Genomic DNA, 23,680 nt, shown 5'->3' with positions numbered 1-23,680 from the left:
CAGCAGAAAGGACAACCACGAGCACTGACATCAGTGGCATCTCATGGCGTCACAGATAAATGCAACAGAGCTGGGGCTGTCAGAGCCTTGGAGTGTTGGGAGATGAAAACTCAGCAGTGCTTAGCTGGCTGGAGGGCTTTTCCCTGGCTATTTTCAGCTTTCCCCCAAATGCCCCACGGGTGACATCCTATGCAGTGCCACTCCCCACAGACCCCCAGCTGAGCTGTAGGGACACAGCTTTACCAACCACTACTTAAATCAGGTGTTTCAGCTTCTACACTAAGCCAAACTCTTTCCCTCCAAAAAAATTTGTATCAATCAAAACATTTCATATTATCCAAAATTAAGATTTTTGTGCTGTTTCTGAAGTATTTAGCCCTTTAAAGAAAATTAGCTTGGAATTAAAGAAGCAACAAGGTTCATCTTGAGAGGTCAGAAAAAGTGCTCTGTATTTTTTTTTCTCTTTCAGTTTGGTAACAGGCTCACATCTGGAGTGGTAGGAAAGGTCTGTCACGCCTGGACCAGAAGCCTTCAGCATCTCATCCTTTCTCAGCCACCAGAAACCACAGCAAAACCTCTAGTTTTCTCCTTGGTCAGCAGGGCACAGAGAAAGCAACAACCCCTAAGCTGGTTGAAACTGCTGCCTGTGCTCTGGGTTGAAGGTTTTAAACTGTTTTACTTTAAAGGTAGGGGCTTGCATGAATATGCTCCAAGATATTTCACTCATGGAATTGGAGAGGGGTGTAATTCAGCCTGAACCCAGGATTTATGCTGCACTCTTATTTTAGTTCCTACTGCCTAGGAGAATAGTTACTACTCAAATCACAAGCTGTGTCTGTGACCTGTGCTAAGTTTGCAAATTCATTTGGTTTTGGTTTTGATAGCTTCCACAGAATTGTTGATTAACATTTCCTTCAGCAGGAATTTTCCAAACAAGTTCACTTCATTTCTCCTTGCGAGAAGTGGAAAGAATGCATTTTCCTTGTGCCTGCTTGGAACTATGTGTACCTCTAAGGTCCAGAAGGTGACATATCTTTCACAAGTGATTCCCCTACTAAGTGTAGAGAGGAGAAACTAATTGTGTGCTGCAGCTACCAGAATATTAAAAATACTCTGTACTGAAATAAGTTAACTGTTGCTCAGCATTTGGACTTGTGGAGCACAGAGCTGACTATCCTGAGCCTAGGCAGAGAATTGGAAAACAAACTTCTCAGCTGGAAAAGGAGCTGAACTTAATGGTGTTGGACCAAATGAACAGGAACAAACCTGGAAGACCTTGGCTGAATGCTAAATGTGAGTATGGACTCAAACCAGCACTTTTTCCATGTGTCAAAAATACAGTGCTTAATGGATTAAATAACTTTATCAGTCCTCCATTTGGAAGGCTAAAACCTGCTGTGCAAAGCTCAAGAGGTAAATAAAATCTGGTGATGAAGGACTAAACTCTGATGGGAATTCTCCTGGAGAAAGGCCTGCTCAAGTTGACCTGTTTAATTAAAATGCAATAAAATGCAATTTCCTTTACATCGTTACATGCTAATGTCAAGCTTAGAATCACAAATTTGTTGAAACCTGAGCTATAGAACTCATCTGTGGTTACCTCTTGGTAATAAAAAAATGTAAAGAGATGCTTTTACGGAAACATGCTCATATTTTAAAATAAATTTGGTGGTCTAAATGAAGAGTACTGATATTACTAAAAAGGGCAATGACTTCATTAATTTTGTTGATGTCAGCTATTTATTACTGGGCCATCAAACTATAAACTGGGGTACTTTATTGACTGCAATATACACTGGATATGTGCCATATTATTCAAGAGAAACAATACACTGCAGAAACAATACAGAGAAGAGGTAATTTGTACAGAGTTCATGAAACAATTATATAATCTAATTACAAAACTGACTCACTATGTCCTTGGTTCTATTTATTAGAAGAGAATTGAAGGACATACTAAACATACTCAGAGTCTAGGAATTTAAATTTAAATCCTGCCTGCACACCCAAGCATTCAGGAACTGGTGTGATCCAGAGCATAGATCGTAATTCCCAAAAGAAGGATGGGATGCCTTGATGTGGGACTCAGGATACGACTTCATTGTCCTGTGTGATGGAAGTTAAACTACTGCCCCATTTTCCTGAGAAGTGCTTTGAAACTCAGTCAATATCACAGAAAAACTTTTAATAATGTTAATGACTCACAAAAAGAAGTGTAATTAGTTATTTATTTCAAAAGGTGACAGCAGTTTGAGATCTGCTCGTGTTTCACATGTTTCATTGGTACAAAGCTTCTGGAAAAATGCATCAGGAACATTTGAATGCAAGTGAAGGTGTTTCATGTTCAAACAGAAAAAAAACACTGAGATGCCTGAACACAAGACATTGCCAAGGCTTTGCTCATGTCACTCACTCACAGAGAAGATCATCGAAGCACAGAAATGACCAAAGCCAAAACAAAAGTAAGTTGCTGAATTATTCTGTGAATTTTCATGTTGTAGCTGCACTGCAACTGTTTGAACTCTTTTCAGATGTTTTTCCTTAAACTTTTAATGCTTTTTAAGGAACATATAAATATTTCCTTTCTTCATCATGTAAGAAACTTTATTAAATAAAATCTGGTTTTGCATCTCTTCTGTTGTTTTTTTAATTCTCAATTTACTGTGCATTTTGTATTTGAATAGATTTTAATGGGTGACATCTAACCATACTATAGTAAATTGTGGAGGAGGCTAGTATTCAGAATGATTAAAAGGAGTATTTGTTTATAAAACAGGAAAAAACCTCAGTGTCTCTTTATTTGTTTTTATTAATGACAATCCTGGCTTGCATGCAATAATTTTTTAATGAATGCTGTGAGAGAGACAGAATAGCTAATGGAGAGCCTGGGACACCTGCGTGCAGTTTTGTCTCAGGTAGGGAAGTCATTATTCTGCATATTGGAAGGTACAATTCTGCAGCACGCTGCCCTGGTGCAATCCTGGCTCCAGAAATCTTTTCCCCCTGCCAGGAGGGACTCTTCTGCCTGGAGGAGTCACTCCAGTGCCAGCACAGCAATCCACTGCCTTCTCCCAGCTGTATTAATGAAATTCCTTGTGGGACCAGACTGGAAGAAAGACCATTGAAGTGATTACAATTAAAAATAGCTCTTCCTCTGCTCCTCCCACAAAGAGTTTATTTTTAACTTCCATCACTTCAGTGTGCTGATTTAAGCACTGCTCTACGCATAGTTGTTTTGGCACAGCTGAGGAGGTGACAAACTGCAGGCCAGAGGTGGGAACAAGCATCTGGGGCAGGAGCTGGCTGCAGCAGCTTAGCTGGCAAAGGCAGTGTATCATAGGACTATGGTGTGATAGTTCACTGAATGAACTTAAACTTTGCCTTTCCTGAGTGTTTTCATGGTCATGAAGGATCTCTGCTCCAAACTCCCAGTATAGGAGAGCCTGTCCCATGTCTCTTTCCTCCCCCTGCCTGGCTCCTTTACATCAGCTCATGCCACCACCATGAGCCGTATCACCGAGAAATAGAGTGTTTGTGAAGCCTCAGCTGAATCCCCAGGCTGACACCCTTAAGGACATGTAGATAGCCAACTTTAAGGCAGTGGAAGGCTTAAATGGACAGGGTCAGGAGCAGGCATATGGTCAGTGACAATACCTTGGGCATAGGACAGCAGCCACCTACCCACCCACCCACCCTCCCAGGTCTCTTCTCACTGCAGAGACCTTTTGTGTTTGGCTTTCATGCAAACCATCAAGCTGTGTGTGGGACTCAGGACCGAGTGAGGACTTCTGGCAGGTCATTTGGGCCACAATTTAGGATTCTTCCATCTTTTCTTAAAGCACAGGGCGTGAGTCACTTGCTGAAACCTTCTTTATTATCTCTCCAACTTCCTGACATTTTACAGACCTCAGGCTATGTTGGCCCTTTGACTTCTTCTGTCCCCTGCCTTCAGTTTTGGTCTTTTGAGGACTTGAAAGCCATGACCTAATTTGAATTTTTGTTAACAGCTATATAAGTGAGCACTTGGGTGAACTTGCATAGCCTTTAAGCAGCCAGGAAGTCAGATAATATCTAATCTTATCCTTGTTAGGGTAAAGAGTGTCCCTAGCATGCTATTGACCAATGCTTTCTAGAGCAGACATCAGTGCATCATATAACCTATCCTGCAGTTCCCTATGCTAAAAACAATTATCTGACTGGCTCACGTGTGAAAGCACCGCAGCATGACATCATCTGGAGCACACTAACCTCGGTGGAAGAAATACCAATTCAACTGAGTCAGGATTCTCCTTCAATGCCTCAAGTAACTCACTTCACACATCACAATCTGAGTTTCGAGCCTCCCCCATGTTCATCAGATATTACTTTTTCTTCCAGTTTTGAAACAGACTAGGAACCTAGATGATTTTTTCTAATCATAACTGGCACTTCTGGCAAATTTAATATTTCAGTGTCAAGCCCTTCAATAAGAAGACCTTGTTGGCCTTCAGAAGCATAATGCTTCTCTTCTGCTCTGTGCACACTGTTTCCATCCTCCCTGAGGTTAAGTCCCTGAGACCTTCTTGTAATCCAAATAAATTTAAAACAAAATAAAATGACATCACAATGGCTCTAAAGTGGAGCTTCCACAGCACTCCACCATATATTGATTGCATAAACAAAATGCCACCTGAGAAGAAGAAAATAATCCAGCTCACAAAAGTATGATTTTGTGATGGAATGGGACAGCCCAAGCTTGGCTGGACCATGTTGGACCACAAGGATCTCCAATCCTTCAAAAGCTTGTTAGAGCCTCTGTCCTTAATTGTCTGCAGAATTAGTCTTGAAACCATGGTTTCAAGGTTTCAGTAGCTTTGCCTTCACTGGAGTATTTTTCTGTTTGTCTGTGAGCCTCAGTCATGACTCTTCTGTTCTCACTTTGCAGAGGTGAAGAATCAAACAACCTGTACAGGGTATATAGAATCCACAGACTCACTGTGGAGAGCACAATACATGGTATGGAGAAGATTTTTTAAAAATCATACTTTCCTAGCAGTCTTTACATATCCATCTAGGTGGAAGTTATTTCCGAGAATACTCATGCTACTCATAAAGAGCCATTATCAAAGTCAGCCAAAATTCCAAGGAAAAAAAAAAAGAAAATAGAAGGGCAGGCAGGTAACTAATCCATTTTGAAGCTGTCAGGTTGTGACCTGAGGTATGTTTTCACAGGAAAGACAAAAATGAGGTTCTTTCCCTAATGAGGAACAACACAATTATGTAAAGGAAGGATAAATGACCAACATTTAGTTGCTGCCTGCACAGTAAACATCCCAGAGAAGAAGACTGATCAGATGTAGTCACAGTGGATGGCTACAAACTGCCAGACAGGCAGTGTTGACTGAGAGCTCCCACTACTGAGCTCCCTTTCTCGGTTGCAGCTTATGCAAAAGACTATAAAGGAGGAAAAGCCATGAAATAATGAAGATGAATGCAATAAATAGACCTGAGCCTGTCTAGTTGTTTTAGTGGTTAATGCCACTAGAGAAACCCTGCAGGGCTTTAAGCAATTCTTAGTGATGAAGATTTATGAAGCCCTTTTAAAAACTTCATTAAGGGGTCAGAGAGATTTAAGTGGCCTCACAAGCTCTGCACTAAGCCAAGAGATTCACTTTGCAGAAAGTCAGCCAAAGGCAGTGAGGACAGAGCTGGTTTGCAAGGGCTCTTCACACATTCTGGGAACAATGCTGAGCACCCTGTGCAGGACAGCTTAATGCTGAAGTCCCTAGCAGGGTTGTGGCACCTCAGATGGTTAAAGGAAGCTGCTTAGCAAAAGTATTTCCTCTGAATAATGTTCAGTCCAGTATAGTCTGGTAAGCAAGCCAAGTCTGTATACACTGCTCACATAACTTTCTTATTCCAGTTTCCCCCCTCAGATTGTCTGAAATATCGTAAAGATTTTTTATTTTTTTTTTTAGTTGGGATGGATTTTCTTTCTTCAGACAACAAGTGCTGCGTGAAACTCGTCAAATCATAGCCCAGAATCTTACCTTCCACACTGATGCCTCCAAGCAGTTGTTTAGGACTGCTTATTATTTAGATATAAATAGCAGTGCTCATTAATTTAGCAATCACTCCCAGCTATGAAAATGCAAATTGAGTTGGCTTATTTGTGTTTTTGAGAAAGAGAGAAGGTGGTGGCGGTAGGTGGGAAGGGGAATATTCCCCAGGTGCTGCTGTTTATCACCTTTTTGTCTCACTCTGAGCCAGGGAATGTTTCATCTGCACCCTGCAGAGCTTTGCTGGGCTCTGTTCCATCACCACTGAGGTGGGTGTGCATCACACACCCCTTGTAAAGTTGGTTCTTGGACCGACAGCTTGGGTCAACCCCATGAAAAAAATAAATCCTGGACTTCTTTTTAATAGGTATGCAGTAGAATAAGCTCTGGTAGCTGGCAAAGGCAGCAAACTTTGACAGAGCAAGAGATGAAGCCTGCTTTTGTGGCTTCACAAGTAAAACTACCACTCCCTTTGGCTTGCTGGAGCTGCCTGGCCGTGGGGAAGCAGCCATGATGGAGCAGGCTTTCATGATCTGTCATAAAATTCAGTACAAACCAAAGCAGCACATCTCCTCCAAAAGTTGTGTTTCAGCTTGACTGCCCACCTAAACACCCTTTGCTAGACACTTATAACCTGATATTCTGTGCTTCTTACGGATCGTGGGAGGTGCTACACAGCCTCAGTGCCTGGTGAGAAGGAGAGGAGCCAGAAGGAAAGAAGGTAAAAAGAGAAAGAGAGTAGAGCATGAAAGAGAAAGAGAGGAGAAAGGGAGACCTGAAACATCTGCAGTAGGAAGAGAAATGCTGCACTGCACCCTCAAAGACTTCCCTCACCTCATATCCCATCCCTGAGAGCTGCCAGCAGCAGGCGCCTAGAGAAACCTCCTCCAAAAAGGCTGGTTATTGTCCCCAGCATGTTAAAAACCTTGGAATCTAAATGCCTCCAGCATTAATTGAAACGAGCTCCTGAATTTTTGCAGTACTTTGTTGGACAGAGAATCTAAATAATGGAATCAGCTTAACAACTAATTTTCAGGATTTTAAGGGAGCTTGTTCATGCCAGCCCTCATTCAGGAACACACTTTTTACATTCACAGAGCTTAAAGCACCTGCTTTACAGCAAATGAGAGGGATGGGTGGAACCCCACCCTTGTGAACAGAGCTCCTCAGTTAGATTTTTTGGCAGAATGGCTCAGGTCTGGGGTAGCCTCTGGGAAGGCTTGTATTTATGAAGGATTCCACAGGCAACTCTCCGCTTGAAATCAAGATGTAGCGATACTTCCCAAATAGTTATCCAATAAATGATTCAATATTAATGAACTGCATAAGAAATTTTATCTACCATTACCTTCATCACCCAGCTTCTCTTAGGGGCCTTTCCTCACTACCCTCATTTGAAAGCAATAGTTTCTGCTGTGTTCCTGCAGGTAGTAACAGAGTCAGAAGGTGTCTTCCCATCTGCAGGAGCAAGCACAGACCCAGGAGTGAGTGGATTACGATTATGGCTGGCAGGAAAGAGAAGCCTCCCTCATGACAGTGAGTCACAAGATTATCGCCTTGACAAGGAAAACTACAACAGAAAAGCCAACTGCATAATATCCCAAAGAAAGCAATTAAGTGGTTTCATTGATAGAGGCTTTGGATGAGCTACGCACTCCAAATAACAGCTTCATTCAGGCCATTTCAGTGACAGATGCTAGAGATAGGAAGAGCCGTAACAATTATGTTTTGCCATGGCGTTTTGGGAAACTGGGGTTCAGGAATTTTTCCAGAGTGGGAAGCTTGTTTTGCTCCCTGAAGACCTTGTTTTGCTTTCAAGCGCTGCTGACTATGCACTGTTGCCACATTTTTTAGATACCTTTTTTATTGCTCCCCTGATTGTAGGGTGCAGGGAGATTTCTGCAGTAGACAAGGGCTCTTCTGAGGCACATGCTATAACAATGGAAGGAATCTGCTCTAGACCTTCCATAAATACAGAGTTAGCTCGCTGTATCTAAGTGCCTCAACGTGAGGAATATTGTTCTTGCCCTATTGAGACTGGAGATAAAGGGAGGCAAAGAGAAGCAGGGTGCTTCAGGCACCCAGTCTCTGAGTTCCTGGGTGCCAGTGTCAGCCCTGGGTGCTGACATTTGCCTACCCAGCCTTGAGGTGCAGAATGTTTCCTCTCTGATGCTCCTGTGTAGCTATTACCACTTGTGAGATGCCACCTGCAATGGCTCAACTAGGAGAGTAAAGCTGGGTCTCTTCTGCATTAGCCAAAGTAGGCAAAACTCTGACCTGCCTGGTTTAGGGTAATAGCAACTGTGGAGAGTGAAAGCGCTTGAACAGCTTAACAACAGTGTCAGAAAACAAACTCACAGTGAAGTGTACCCTGATCCTTCCTCTGGAGCTATATTCCTAGTCTGTCAGAGTAGGAAATGTCTGAAGTGACAGGAATCCATGAATCAGGGGGCCATTTTCCATTGTTACCCTGGTGTGGCTTTTTGTTTTTTTTGGTTTTGTTTCGGGTTTTTTTGTTTCTGTTTTGTTTTGATTTGTTTTTTTAAATTTTCCACATACAAAACAATAGAGGTCATGATGAAATTATTTAGGAACTCCTAATGATCCCAAATTAGTACTCCTAAACCTTCTTCTTGCTTCAGGTTTGTGAGTGAAACAAAAGATAAACCAAAGAAGAATGCAGTTCTGAGTTTCCTCGAGTCAACAGGAACTTTGCCAGCACTTGATTTTTTAAAATCTGGTTTCCTCAGCTAAAGTAGTCATGCAAAATTAGCAACCTCAAGAAGGAAAGTGCAAGTGTGTGTTATTCCTGTTATACCCAAAAGTGGGTTACATTTCCCATCAGTTCCCTCAAGCAAAACCTGCACACCTGGGAAGCACTGTAATTTTTCTTCTTGTCTCCCTTTGATGAGACTTCAGAAACAAGTGAGCGGCCGTGTTTGCTGCAAATTTTCTTTTGAATGCTGTCATGGCTCTTACCTGTGGGCTGTCAGCCCAGTCACCTCATCTTCCTGCAGAGAAAGGAAGGAGAGCATTACTCTTCCCTTTCCCCTCCATGTGGTAAGAGGCCACAGGGAGCCACTGAGTTGTGTCACTCTGGATTGCTATGACCAGATTTACCAGTCAGGAGCTTTTCTTACTGGAAAGCAAAATATTGTGACTGCTCGTCTGCCTGTGCATGGCTGTGTGAGGGAAATGGGATGGGCGGAACAGCTCCTGCCCAGCACAGTGCCACGCGTGATTCCCCCTGCAGAATGAAGAAAATTGAGAGTCATCAAAGCACAGTTTCCAAACAGACTTGGCTCTGGGGGAGCATGGAGCATAAGCATGACTGAGAGCATCTGCCAGTGGCAACCACCTCAAACTGCTGCGTGGCCCCAGGTCCCACCTGCTGCGTTGTCTGGAATGAAATGGAGTATTTCATGAAATGAAGGGAAAAGTGAGTGAGTCTTCAGTTAATGGACTTCAATAATACAAACTAGGGTGCTGCAAAGAGGAATGGAATATTTTGTCTCCATTGACAGATGGAAGATACGGGATCCACCAGAGAAAACTTGAGAATTGCCATCACCTGTGCTCTTAAAAGGAGGTAAAACACTTTAAGTGAAGTCAAGATGTAGTGAAAAAAGGATTTGATGTCCCTCTAAGATCCTTCCCAAGAGACCCCCTCTGTGGCTCTTTAAATGTGTGATTATCCGCATCTGCCAGTGGACAGGGCAGTCACAGGGGAGAGAAGTTGCATTCCTCAAACTAATGATTCATTGAAAATCAGCAACCTACTCCAGGAACAACCCACTATCAATGTTTTGCCTCAAACTTAGTCACAAAGCCAAGAGGAGTTAAAAAAGGAACAATTGTGGCACAACAATGAAACTCTTTCAATCATTAAACCCTACCAATAAATACTGGCGAGTGCTGGAACAAATCTTTGTATTTCTAGAAATTATTCTAGCTGTGGAAAATATAAACTGTGTCTTCCCTGCAGACACAGCCAAAACTAATCAAAATACTCCTCATAACACAAAGGAAATACCTCTGGGCTGCGATAAGCACTGTGAATGTGGCTCTTTTACGTCTCCACTAGCTAATAACAATAAGATGGGCTGGTGGCACTGTTTTCAGCACGGAGATTAATAGCCAGGGAGAAACCGAGAAGGAGAAAGTACACTTTCAGTTTTCTTTCCGATGGCTAATTAAAAAGCCCATATCTGAAGGGAAATGCTGTGGAAATGAGGGCTATTTGGATGTGCCTTCCCCCATCTACTATCACTCTGCTTTGTGAGGAATGCTTTATTAACGCTAATCTCATCTCTGTGCTTTGACAGAAGTTACAGTTTCCTTCCTTTGCAGCCGCTAAGGCTCAGTTCTATTACAGGGTTTGTTTAATGGGAGCTTTATTATTTTACTAAATTACCTCATCTTCTGGGAACAAACTTAACCTTGAACTACGATGCCAAATGTCTTTTTAATGATGCAAGTCTGTTTGGAAATGGTGCTTTGATGACTCTCAATTTTCTTCATTCTGAATGTTTAATATGTGGAATATAGACAAAAAAGTAATTCTTTTCTGCCGACCTTCCTGGTCCACTATTTAAAATCAATTTGCTGCAATTATTACGGTTAAGACTAGTGGGAACAAACATTCTTTATGGTCAGGCACCAGAGAGGAGCCCCTCGCATCACTAGGGAACCCATCTTCAGTAAATTGGAAAATTATACACCACTGATGCTAAAATACCCCATATTGAAATGTTTAAATTCTAAGATAACATAAATATCACTCCCATGTGCATCTTGGGATGCAGCCTTCTTGTGTTGCTTTGAGACTCAAAGAGAAATTCTGAGTAACAATGAGAAGCTACCATTAACCCAGGTGAGACAGTGATTTGATCCAGAGTTTGTAGTCAGGCCAAATGAATGTGATTTTCTAGTACAATCTGTAGGATGGTGGATCTCTTGGATCCCAGGGAAGCAAGGCTTTTGCTCACAGGGCAATTGTCTGAAAAAGCAGGGTACTGGCCTATTTTGTTAACGTCTGATGTACAGGAGAGGAATTACCGTGTTGGTTCCTGGTTGATTCCCTCCCAGATGCCTGTAAGTTGCAGCAAACCCACACAAAAGACTTCTTGACTCTAGAAAAATGTGTGTCTGTGTTTAGGGTGTGTGCAGTTTGGGTACTTCTGAGGCTGTATTGCCCAGAGGTCATCTCTGGGCAAAGCTGGGGGCAGTGTTTTCTGTTTGTGTCAGACTTGAGTGGGAAGAAATACATGAAAACCAAACAGAAATATGCTGTTTGCTGGTGGGGTAGATACACTGTGATGACCTATCTATTTAGGAATATTGTTTAAACTTGTGAACTTCTTTCCACGTCTCCATTCAGAAAAGTCCTGAATTGTCCTGCAGTATGAGCAGAGGTCTGGGCACTGCCTCCCCTCAGTGAGCTGTAAGACCCAGAGAGCCAGGCACTGTCCCTCCTGGAGACACTGAGTTGCTGCAGACCTGCTGCATGTGTGCACACACATGTCCCTTGCCTGTCACCTGCAAGAAAAGGTGCAGGCCTCTGGAATAGTTAGAGAATCAGCACTGGAAATGTTGATCCTTTGGGAAAGTGGCAGCTTCTTCCTAGCAGCTCTGTGTCCAAGAAAAAGGAGTCCTGAAAAAAATGGTGAACATGGGCAGGTTGCAACACCAGAATAGTTCATCTGGGATGCCAATAGATTCCCAGGGGGAAAAAAAAAGGCTACCAGGACCAGTTGACAGGCTGGATAAATTGTTCTGAGGGCTCCAGACAGCACTTACCTGCATCTAGTGCCCAGGTTTTTTTTCCATATCGCTGAGGATGTAAAAGCAGGGCTATTGTGAGCAGGCCACTTCAAGCACAATTTTCATTCTGCCTTTCTCACCCCATGAAATAGTCCTGACACCTCATGTGGAAACAAATTCTCTAATGACAGACACAGATTTGGCACTAGATATTTCATTTGTTGTTAGACAATCAAAATCAGCTAAGAATCACCCAGAAGAAAAACCAAGACTTTTGATACGTGTTTTCCTAATCCTCGGAAGAAGCAAAACTTTTGTCTGAGCTCAAATAAAGAGAACTGACTCTTTCCCTGCATGCTCTCATCAGGCTCTTCTGCCATGATGCAGCCCAACCGTTCCAGATCAAATTCTTTATCCTTTTTCTTGGTGCCATGCCAATAAAATCACCTCTTGTTCTCTTACTGTAGATTTTTATACAGAGACTTCTGCACTTGCCCCAAGGAATGGCAGCTAGTTGACCTGAAAAGACCAGGTACAACCAACTGCTTCCCCACCCAGAATCTGTTTATTCCCTTCAGCTCCCCCATTCCTGTAATAGTCCTGGGTTCCCACATTGTTATGAGTCTCTGAAAACTCCTGCCCTACAAAGCAGGATGGCCAACTTTTCCCCAGGCAAGCTTTCATATGTGTCAAAAACTTTTCCAGATGAGAGCCATGGGACAACCCAACGCCGAGGGCATCGGAACGCTGAGGGAGGAGCTCTGGCAAAAGCTCATTGTTTGGGGATAACAGGCATTCCCTGCTGCTTTCCTTTGAGATGGGGGTGATTTGGATGTTGACTGGTTGAAGTGTCATTTAGCCATGTTAGACCAAATCCACCCTGCCAGTTTTCTTCCCCCAGCACCTGGGATTGCCAGGAGCCCCGTGCCAGCACAGCCCCAGTGTATCTCCGAGCTGAGCATGGCAAGAGCCTTTGCCTAGGCTCCCCTTGGGCCTTGAAAACTGCAGCTTGATCGCCTCTGTTTTATTCCATTTCTGACTGGAGTGTAAAGACAAAATGCCCACAGAAAGCCACTGAAAGTGCAAAGTATGTACTTCCTGCATATATTTTACATGCTAAAAATATACATATTTTCATATTTTCCTTCCCCTCTCCCTCTGGTTAGGTGTGAGTTCTACCACTATAATTTTATGTCAGTGCTTGGAAATTCAGTTGACAGACAAGGTCCTGCTGTGCTACTAAACATAAACACTTCACCTCCTTGTTGTGTTAAGCCTTGGCTGTACTTTTTTTTCACCAATGCTTTTTTTTTCTGCATGGGAATGCAAGCAGCTGAAGCCCAGTGAGAAAACATGAAAATAGATTTCTAGAAAAGTAACCAAAAGGGCTTTACCAGCATGACAAGTTGCTTATCAAGAACTATTTTAGGAACGTGAGGAAATGAAACTTTGATGAGAGAGTTCCAAGAGGGAAGATTTACTGAGGAGCTGAGGGTTCAAAGCAGGATGACAGCGTGGCTATCAGGAAACCTTCTCTGCACCTGTTTCTCCACCAGCTGCCTGGCCATGCTTCCCCTCCTTTTTGCTGGCAGCTGAACAGCCCAGATCTGCATCCTCTTTTGTACTAATCCTCTCCACCGTCTGTCTGGAAATGTTTGCCAGTCAGCTCATCCCCTCCTCCTCCTCCTGAGCGCAGACATAAGTAGTAGTTTCTGATTTTAATGCCCAGCTGTGCTCCAGAGACCTCATATAAATCCAAGTCACACTCTTGGAGAACAAGATCATAGCCTGCCTCAGTTTCCCACCTGTGAGAGGGAAATAGATTACAGCTTTCTTTCCTCTGCATTGTCAGTACATTACCTAGTGAGGCACCAGGCTCCTCAGGCTGGGAGCTGCTTCCCTCATCTAACACCAAGTGAGCCACCTCAGCCTGAGCTGACAGGAGCTGTGCTGATTTCATGGTTCCCTAAACATGTCTATTATACTGTGACTCAGAGCCCCTTCAAGGACAAAGTGCAGTCTTGCCCTGTGCCACTGCTTTGCCTGTGGGTACTTTGTAAGGTCTCCTCCAAGCTGCATGGCTAAACTGTAGATTTCACAAGCAGGAGTCTTGCCTTCCTCCTGCACACTCCTCTGCTGGAGAAGTGCCCAAAGCTCTCACTTGCTGTGCCAGATCCCAAGGTCCCAGAATATTTAACTTCTGCCCCTGTGCTGTGATAAGACAGCAGGAAAGGATGGCCTTGCTGAAGTCTGCAGAGCACCATAACATGCCTTGCTTTCACACCAAGAATTATTTTGGAGTCAGTTTAGGACGATGAAGAAAGATGCCTCATGACACGGGCACAAGAGAGGCTGATCTTGGGACGTGGGGCATGATAACTGCCTCAGGCAGGGGGGTGGAGAGTCATGAGCAGTTTGCAGAGGAAAGAAGACCAACCCAGAGGACCTGATGAGTTGTCCACCCCTCAGCCACAAGGCAGGGACACCAGCACATCTCTGCTTTGGGTGGTGAGGGCCTTGTGCAGACATTCCTTTGAAGAATGGGCTCACTATTTTGACACTCTGTGTTGCAGCAGGCAGAGAGGGCAGATTTGGCTCCTGTCTAAGCATGACCTAGGGAGTCTAAGAAAAGACCTAGGAGACTTCTCTCAGCAAAGTGCTGCCCTCCCTGAACTTGAATTATATCCCATAATGACAGATTTCAAATAAAGGATGACCCACTTAGTACATAGCCAAGGAGCCTGTATCAAATTCTCAGGCTTTTCCTCCTCCCTAACAATGAGAAAATTGTTTAAATTAATCTTATATATCAAGCTCTTGACTGCCTTAAAGATTTAATTTTAACATTCATGGCTGCAATGCCATTTTCAGTGTGTGAGCAACATTGAGGACCGAGCTCTCGGCATCACATTAGGCTCCACTTCATTTCTTTGGATCATTTCCACCCATGTCCTCCCTTTGCTCACAGACCTTGCTCTGGTTGTTGGCTACTGTAGGGATGACACAGGTGGAAAGAGTAGTGGATTGCAGATGAGAGGCAAGACATGGGCTATGTACTTGGAAACTTTAGTCAGACGTGTATTTTCTGCTGTAGGATGACACTACAGTTTTCAGTAAACTGATGGGATTGTTGTTCCTCTTACTGTTGTTGTTGTTACCTCAGGAGCACCAGAGGATTCATCCCAAGTCCCGGGCTTTTTGAACCAGGGAGATACGGAGAGATGCAGAGAGTGTGTTCCAACAGTTTCTAGTATGAGTTATGTGCATAGTGCACAGTAATGTAGAACACTTGGATGCATGTAGATAAATAAGCACACACATTTTTTGCATTCATATGTATCTTACATGTAAGAATTATATATATATATATATATATATATATATATATATATTTATTTATTTATTTATATATAGATACATATGTATGCACATGTCTGTAGATGCCTCCTACCACTGTACAGCCCTCTGGGAAGCAGTACTGTGCTCTCAGTGCCTGGCCACTGTGAACAAGTTTTCAGTGTCTCCCTTGCATTTTCAACCAGAAGGACTCTAAATTTTGGAGCTCTCATGCCCACTCTCCCCATATTTGATTGCACAATCAAAAGCTGGCTGATCTCTGCCTTTGGCATCTCTTTTGCCTGGACAGGGAGCTCGGCCTGGGCTACAGCCTGTTGCAGGCCCCAAGGTGATGTCTTTGACTGCAGTGATATCTTCAAGGCATCATGCAGCAGGCTTGCACCACAGCAAGGCTGTGTTTTACGCTGAAGAGGCAGACAGCATAGAGTAGATGTTATTCCATCCTCTGTAGAAAACTCCTGGGACAGCAAGACCAACTCTTGAAGCTTCCACCCAACAAGTTTTGACCCCTTTTGAAAAGGCTGCCTTTTTCCTCTTTCTTCCGGCTCTCTCAGCAAAAGGGCTGAGCCTACGCCAGTCCTGTGGCACCAGGGCACAGCACCACGGCACTGCAGCCACCCTGTGACTGCCTGACGGGGTCGGTTGGCGTTCGGGGCCGAGAGGAAACCCAGCACCTTTGCACATTGGGGCCGTTCACAATGACTTTTGTTGCTGATGGCGCATGTTTGGTTGTACTCGTTAAATCTTGTTAAACAGGAAACAGGTTTCGAGGCGAGAGGGTCCCAGAGAGTTCAAGCTCCCGCTTTCAAATGTTCTTACAAGATGCACAATTGGCACCGACTTACAGGAAATGTTTAATTGGAGTCGGAAGGCGCTGGCTCCGCTGACCTTGTATTGCATTCCTCTGGGTGCTCCTTTCACAATGATTTTCACCTATAGCTTAAATCAGTGATTTATTTATACCAGCCAATGGTGAGTCCAACGGCACCGAGGGGCTGAGCGGACCAGGGATATGCAGCGAGCTGAAGGGAGGAGCAAGCAGCAAGGAACAGTCCTACGGCAGAGAAGGGGCTGCAGCAAACCCAAGAGTGACATATTTATGAGTCCAGTATCGGTTGCCTGCACTGATAAGCCACGGTCATTAAAGGAAGGAAAAGTCACCTTTGTGTATATGAAATATACAAGATTCATAGTCTGAAAAGACTTGACAGGAAAACATTAGGTAAATAAAGGATATCCCATAAAGCATAATGTGAAAATTAAATTACCTCATAAGGGAGGAAGGCTGTCTGTCCCAGCAGTGAAAGTGAGGAAAAATGAAATGCCTCTTTTCCATCTCGAAGCTGATTTGGCTTTAGGGTTTTGGGTGGATCTAGACACATTGTTACTGATGTCTATAAAAAAAAAGCATTAATGTCCATTATGTCAGACTGGAAATGCTGCAGCTTCCCATAAATTTTCACTACATGCTTGCAAGGTGGTGAAAAGCATCTTAAGCATTGCTGCTCTAGGTGGCCAAATAACAGAAGTACTGTCTTGGGCGAGCTGGATTTTGAATGTTGTTTTTAGTTTTCAGGTCTCACTAGATTTTATTTTCATCTGATTTTGGGAGCTGTCCTAAATCACTTGGAAAAGTTTTCTGCCCTCGTCCCCAGACATTTCTTTTCTGGTGAGTGAAACATATCCACGATCCACCTAGTTTTGCTTTAACTGGTCAGTAAGCCTCCAAAGCTGAGGAAATGTTGAAATATCAGGAAGAGGCAAAAGGAGGGAAATCAAGCGGGTCCACTTATTACACTACTCAACAAAAAAGATAATGGGGGGGGGGGAAGAGAAAGAGGAAAAGAAAGCTAATGCCATACTTAAGAAGTCCATAACTTAAAAAAAGAACATTTTTAAAAATGTATTTCTATTTTTACAGAATGAACAATTTCACAAATAAGAGGTCTGCTAGTGACTGTCCCCGTGGAAGGCATGCACAACCCCTGCCTTGCATACAGGTGGCCAACAGGTAAGCAACGTATGGCTTTGCAGTCTCAGCAGCAAATCCCTGCAGGTACAGCCCTCAGAACCTCTGAAGATCATAATTGAAAGCCTCACTGATTCCCAGGGTATTGTCACAATGCTTTTGTTGGGAAGGAGCTGATCAGACATGAACCAAGCCAATCTCCCTTTTTGCTTCAAACGCTTATCCTGAAGATACAATTCAGTGATTAGGAGGACCCAAATCCATATTGTAGCCATCATTATAGTCAGATTTGTTTTTTTCCCCAGCAGAATTCACATATCTACATCTATAAATGTAACAGCCTACTTTAGTTCTCTTTCTTAATGGAAAAAGCCTGGGGAAAGTCACTTCTCCAATGTGCTGTAGGATTTTGGAGGGATAACTTTAGCAAGTAGCGCCAGTTCCTTGGGTCTCTGTTCCCAGGGACATGTGCCACACTTGCTGAAAACCACGTTCAACTTCTCTGGTGCATCAGACAAACACAAAGCTCTCTGGTGAGGAGTCAGAGGCCCAGGAAGTGAGACGCCCTTTTTCAGCACAGCCTGCCTTTTGCACTGGAGGTTGCATCAACACCCCTTCCCACCAATTCTTCTGCTCCAGATCTTTCCAGGTCTGGGTCATGTTGCTGTCACATCCCATTCTGACCATGAAGTCTTTTGCTTTCCAAGAGCTGACAGTGTCCTCTCCAGAGCACCTCCAGTCCTTCAGGACTCTGCATCAGGAAAATGCACTGAGTATTGATATGGGTGACCATTAAGTAACTGAAGGGAAGAAAAAGAGCAAGAATCCTATGCTGGGCAAACTGAGTTCAGTCGATGAGGGTGAAACCTAATTACGTTTGCAGACTAGTAGTCTAATGGCATCACTTTTGCACATCAACATTAAAGAATTGTTGGAATACCAAGCCATAAAGAACCACCATAAAGACCTCTCCTCCCATTTTTGGAATGCCCACATTATAGACCCATGGTGTTAAACTTGGAAGTTTCTTTTCAGTCAAAACAAACACAGGACTTTCTTGGCATTGAATGCTGCTTCAGTGACCTCCATTGGTCTGGCTTTTACCAGACGGGGCCCTCACTCTTTTGGAGCTGCCTTTTCTTTCCAAGTGCATGGGAGGAGGTCCCTTATCTTTATCATACATCTTCAAAAGGTGCCTCTGAGCAAGGCAATCAGTATCACAGACAGGTTTGTGCTGAGGAAACTGTGACTAATGAAGCAATAAATCACTGATTTGCCACCTCTGGAAATGCAGTTTAGTCCAACTCTGTCACCTTTATCCGCAGCCTTTGGGGACATTCCTTTATTTTAAGGGGTTTACTTTCAAAACTCTGCATGTGATCCCCCCTGCATAGATAAAGAAGGTGTGATCCAGAAGAGAGAGCAGTTTTGCGAGAAGCCTGCCTGACGAGGCAGCTTCATTTCATATGATTGGGGATTTTTCTTTTATTCACTCTTTTGCCCTTTGCTGATGTCTCAGCTCCCTCTCTAATAAATAACTGGTCCACATCACTGAAGCACTGCACATAACTCAGAGCAATTTGTTACTGTTGGCAATGTCTGTGCAGAGGGGGCCCAGGAACAGACCAGCATGGAAGCAGTCCTACCTCCCACTCTTCAGGAGCAAGATTTCTGCCTGATTACAGAAGGGGTCATTAGTAGGACAATGCAAAGAAGGTCACATACAATTCCCTCCACACAAATTGCATGTGCTGGAAGATACTCACACAAGCTGCTTTACCCAGGAGTATCTGGCAAGAGAAATCAGTCCTGTGATATCAACACCACAGACGTGACAGGACATAAAAAAACCTCAATACGTATTCACACTAACTGAACACAGTGAAAGTGTGTGAACACTTTATACAGCCCTGGGCCCAGAGGATAGCTTAAAATACAGAAATTCCTCTAGAAGCAGTGATATAATGAATTCAGTAGTCCTAAGGTCCTTCCAAAAGTTAGACGATAAACACGGTCTCCAAACAATTGGTGAGATTGTAACATTAAGAGTCATGAACAATTTCAAAAGGAAATGAGAAAGAACTACACAGTTTTTTTTTTCCCCTGCTACTCATCTGTCTGTTCTTTATGAACACTGAGCAGTGCAAAGAGGACACTTTTTCCTGGTGTGGTTATTTTGATGCACCCACCACAAAATACTTATCTGGTAGTCAAGACACAGGGAGAGAAGGAGTTCCAAGTTTCTGCCTGGAATGGAAGAGCTCAGCTGTTCTCTGCTGCAAAAAGGTTTGAGGGTTAGCTAAGGGCATGTGGCACTACACAGGTGGGGCACCTACTCTGTTTCTTCCCAGGAAGGTCGTGAGGGTTGAGGGAGGAAGAACAGCAGCTCCTGGTTTACAGAAGAAAATCCTTCAGTCCTCATACGTGCCAGCTGCTCCAGCTCAGCGGGGCCTTTCTGAGCTTTCCTTTGTCCACACACTTACAAGCACATAGTGTGTAGTGCACCTTTCCCATTGTAGCCACGTCCCTCAGGAACCCTTTTAGATGCCAAGATATGGAGGGAGGGAGGGAGGGAGGGAGCAGAGGGAACATTATTTCTGTACACACTCGGGTCTCTCTGGATGTTGGTACTTGAGCCTGGAAACCTTGGAGCTCAATGGAAGAGCATCAAATGGAAGTTGAAAAATAAGTCAGGAGGGCAACTGGAGGGCAACTGTGGTTTGCTAGGGCTGTAACTTCTGGGATCAGTGGCACTCACCCTGTGCCAGTGTTTTACAATTTCAAAGCTGTCTTATTTGTTTCTGTGGGAATTTCGGGGAAGTTTGTTATTTGCTGTTGGGTTTGTGTTTTTGTTTTGCTTTTTAACAAAGCACCTCTCAAAAGGGTATGCTTTCCAAAAAGGCATTGTTTAAGGTAATAATACAAGAGGCAAAATGGAGGATGTGGGGGAAGGCAGGAGAGAAGCAAACCAGACAGAAAACCTCTGTAGCTGCTCTCAGTAGAAAAACCCTGGGTCTATAGGGTGTGATGGGTCAAAATCCACAGGGCCTCCTGGAAATTTTCAGATGTGTTTCATGGAAGGCCATTTATCCTCGGGAAAAAAAGAAAAAAGCCCTCATTTTTTTTTTCTTGAAATGTTTTGTTGTTGTTTAAGATCACAGGAGAGCTAAGCAAGGCAGAATACCAGGCTCCCAGAGCTCTCATGCCCAAAGCACAAAGATCTGTGGCAAACTGGGTTTTGGCTATGGCCACACTAATGACCAAAAGAAAGATCATGATGACCATTTTCCTGGTGGAGTTACAGGAGCCTTTAATAAAAGCCACAGATTACCTAAGACCTCCACTTACAGCCTCCACCACTGGCTCTTTGGCAGAACTGATTTGCTTATTTCTGAGGAGGCCATCAACTGGAAGACGTAAATTTTACAACTCAGATTGGGGAAATGAAGATTATTTGAGCTGCTTGGCTCCAAATGCAACAGACACCAGCAAATGGAAGATGAGGGAGCAAAGAGGAATGTCAGGGCACACCATGACTCCCCTTTGTGAGAACGACAGCTGACTTCCTCCCCTGCATGCCAGCACTTTGGCAAATTTCAGGAAGGGCAAGAGCATAAATAGATGGCTGTGCTGCTGATGGACACTGCCTATGTCAGTCATCTGTGAGGGAAAACAATGCACAACAAGCCTCCTGTCTTTGACATCAAGCAGAAAGATAAACTCTTAATACCAGAAGGGACAGGCAGAAGATTACATCTTTCCCCATCCCTTTAAAGACTTGTCTTGAGCAGTGTATGATTAATGCTAACATGCAGGTACCTCAAATAATGCACGAGGTTCAGATAGCCCTGCTGGTTACCAGTTAATTGCATGAAGGCAATAACAGGCTTTACATGAGAGGCTGGTATTAAATTAAAATTATTTGTTTTACCTGCATAATTTATATTAGTGACATCTTATTGGGCAAAAGGTTGAACCCAGGCAGCTCGAGGTGAGAACAAACTTCGCAAGACGGTGGCATCCATCTCACTCTGGATGTTTCACAAACACCTGGGTACCTAATAGGGTCTCACAAAGGAAGGATGGGTTTTGTGGGGTATCTCTCCACCTGTGTAACGCTTATTGTAATGCTGAGCCTTTGCATTAGTTGCACAAAAATAAAACAGCTACTCACACATGTAAAAGTCAGACACGGCTACTTGTCTTGCTGGATCAAGATAAATTTCTTGCACCTCCAAAATGGAACTAAATGGAACTAAGAATCACAAGTTCTCATGGGATTTCCAGTACTTCCCATCTCGAGGCAGGCTACAAATCCTGCCTGAACATTTCACGGTGCTACACCTTGCAAGCCAATTCTGGTCAGATCAGAAGCAATGGCTTCCTTCCTTAAAATGGAAAATATTTTATGTAAGATATCTATGCACATGCCAACTTCAAGTTAAAAAAAAAAAACAAAACAAAAACAAACAACTGAGCCTTGGTTCAAGTCTGGGCTTTTGGATTAACTCTGCTTACTTGCTTATTTTTGAGCTGTACTCATTTTTCTCCCCTTAACACGCTTATCCTTTCCTACTCTTGCCCAGCATTTCCAGACCTGCTAAAACTGCACCTTTTTTGTAACATGTTTCTCTGGAAAGAATGAGCCCCTCCTCCTGCCTCCCCCTTATCCCTGTGTAAGTAACATCCATCACTGTATCAGCACCTGACTGAGCAGCACTGGGGAAGGGTCAAGGTATTGCTTCCTACCCTTGACAGGTGTTATAACAATGCTGAACCACCTCAACTTATAAAACTTTCTGTTCTACAAACTGCTGCACAGACTTTTCTTCTTGCTATTCCACCCTCCCTGGAGGCTTCATGGCTCTGCTTGAGCCAAGGCAAAAAGCCACTCCTACTTCTGCAAGTACAAAAGCCAAAGACAGACTTTCTCCATCTTGCACAGTGTCTAGAAGAGCCAGTGAATGTGAGCCCAGCCTCAGGGGTCCTCTGTGATGGCCCCAGCTGGCATTGTCCCCCCTGGGTTAGGCTCTGTCTGAGGCATGGTGCTGGGAATCTCCCCACCAAGGCTGTGCTTGGGCTGAAATAGAAGACCCAGAGGAGAAAAATAACCCCACAGAGGTACAGGAATTCTTCTCACACACCAACCAGTAAGCCCTTCTCTGTGGAGGGGGTCAACCCCCACATGCACTTACAGAACTTACTTACACAAGCAACCTCACAACCAGAACTAGGAAATCAGGACTGAATTTGAAGTGTTGGGATGCCAGTTTGGTTGTGGAGGAAGTAACAAGTGCTAAGTAGAAGCAGTAATGTACACATGCAGAGCACAAGCATCTCAGAGGGTGATCTTCAGAGAGATGCTTGATACTCTTCCTCTCACTGCATTCCTCACTGTCCTTTTCTGCCTCTTATTAGTGTCCAGACTAAACCAGTTTAAATCACTCCTTGCCATTAAATCTCTGTGGCCATCAACTAATTAGGACAATTAGCTGAAATGAAACATCTAGATTTCAAGCAAGTGGAAGGAATTCTCTCTCTTGGGATCCAGATGCTTGGATGTTCAAAAGTTCTCATTTCCCACATGACACATTTTTTCAGAGACACAATGCAGCAGTCATTTGTCCAAGAAAAAGAGGAGCTCCCTGGAGAGGCTGCATTTTGGGATTCTCAATCTCATGTACACCCTTCCCTTTAGCAATGCTTTTATCTTCATGCAAATCAAGCAATTATTGCTGACTGAACCAGTAGCCTGGCACAAGGATTATGTTTGGTCTTCTCCTCAGGAAATGCAAAAAAATTTGCTTATCAACCTAACAGTGTGTGGAGCAAGCACAAGAGAAAGCTACTGGAAAGGTGAGAAACCGTACTGTTTCTGAAATATTTAGTATTATAATATTTTATTCTACATCCTCCCTTTCACACGGTTTGGGTCATTTTGTTGGGTGTTTTACTCCACACCAAGCAGCACTGTGTTTAAGGGGTAATTTTGTACATCCTCTTGCATTCAGTTGATGATAACCATTGTGGAAAAGCTGCAGACCTGTAGCCTCAGAAACAACCAAATAGTTAAATATTGACTGGACCTGCTCAGAAGTAGAGTGACAATATTTCTGACATTCCAAGGCTGGCAAGCTGGTGGAGAGGACCCCAGCACAGCACCAAGAATTAGTTATTTCCACTCTCCACTTGCATTCTTGTAGACTGAAAGGTGGAATAAGAGACATTACAGCAGCCTTTGTCCATCAGAGACATCCTCCAAGCAGAGGAATCCTTGCAAAGACTGTCTTAAAAAAACCCCACCAAAACAAAAAAAACAACCCCCCCAAAAAAACCCCCAACAAATTCATTCCTTTATTGTGATTAATGGTTTTATTTAGTTTGGCTATAAATTTCAGGCATCTATCCAGCAGAGATGTGCACAGCTTCTTTGAAAGTGGTACCAGAACTCCGGTACTGGCAGGAGAATATGTACTGGTAAAAGTGCTCTCAGCAAAACCCAGAGAGAAAAACTGCAAAAACAAGAGCAATAAAAATACCCTGGGCTGAGGAT

The 23,680-nt window shown here is 43.6% G+C and overlaps 1 long non-coding RNA gene across 4 annotated transcripts in view; it reads left to right on the top strand.

The window, feature by feature from the left end:
• Window positions 1-23,680, top strand: part of LOC119697298 — a 31,814-nt gene that overhangs the window by 7,161 nt on the left and 973 nt on the right. Inside the window, exons 2-5 of one of the 4 annotated variants that reach the window (XR_005255814.1) lie at window positions 470-2,462; window positions 16,728-16,827; window positions 17,080-17,169; window positions 22,914-22,973. This is a non-coding gene — a long non-coding RNA (uncharacterized LOC119697298). Of the gene's footprint in view, window positions 1-469; window positions 11,034-16,727; window positions 16,828-17,079; window positions 17,170-22,913; window positions 22,974-23,680 lie in introns of those variants that run through there. The other 3 variants (XR_005255815.1, XR_005255817.1, XR_005255816.1) reach the window with 3 other exon arrangements.

This window comes from Motacilla alba, chromosome 2, assembly GCF_015832195.1.
Source record: "Motacilla alba alba isolate MOTALB_02 chromosome 2, Motacilla_alba_V1.0_pri, whole genome shotgun sequence".
In the NCBI taxonomy this organism is placed as follows: Eukaryota; Metazoa; Chordata; class Aves; order Passeriformes; family Motacillidae; genus Motacilla; species Motacilla alba.
Note: the sequence above shows the minus strand (reverse complement) of the source record. Positions and strands in the feature narration are given on the sequence as shown.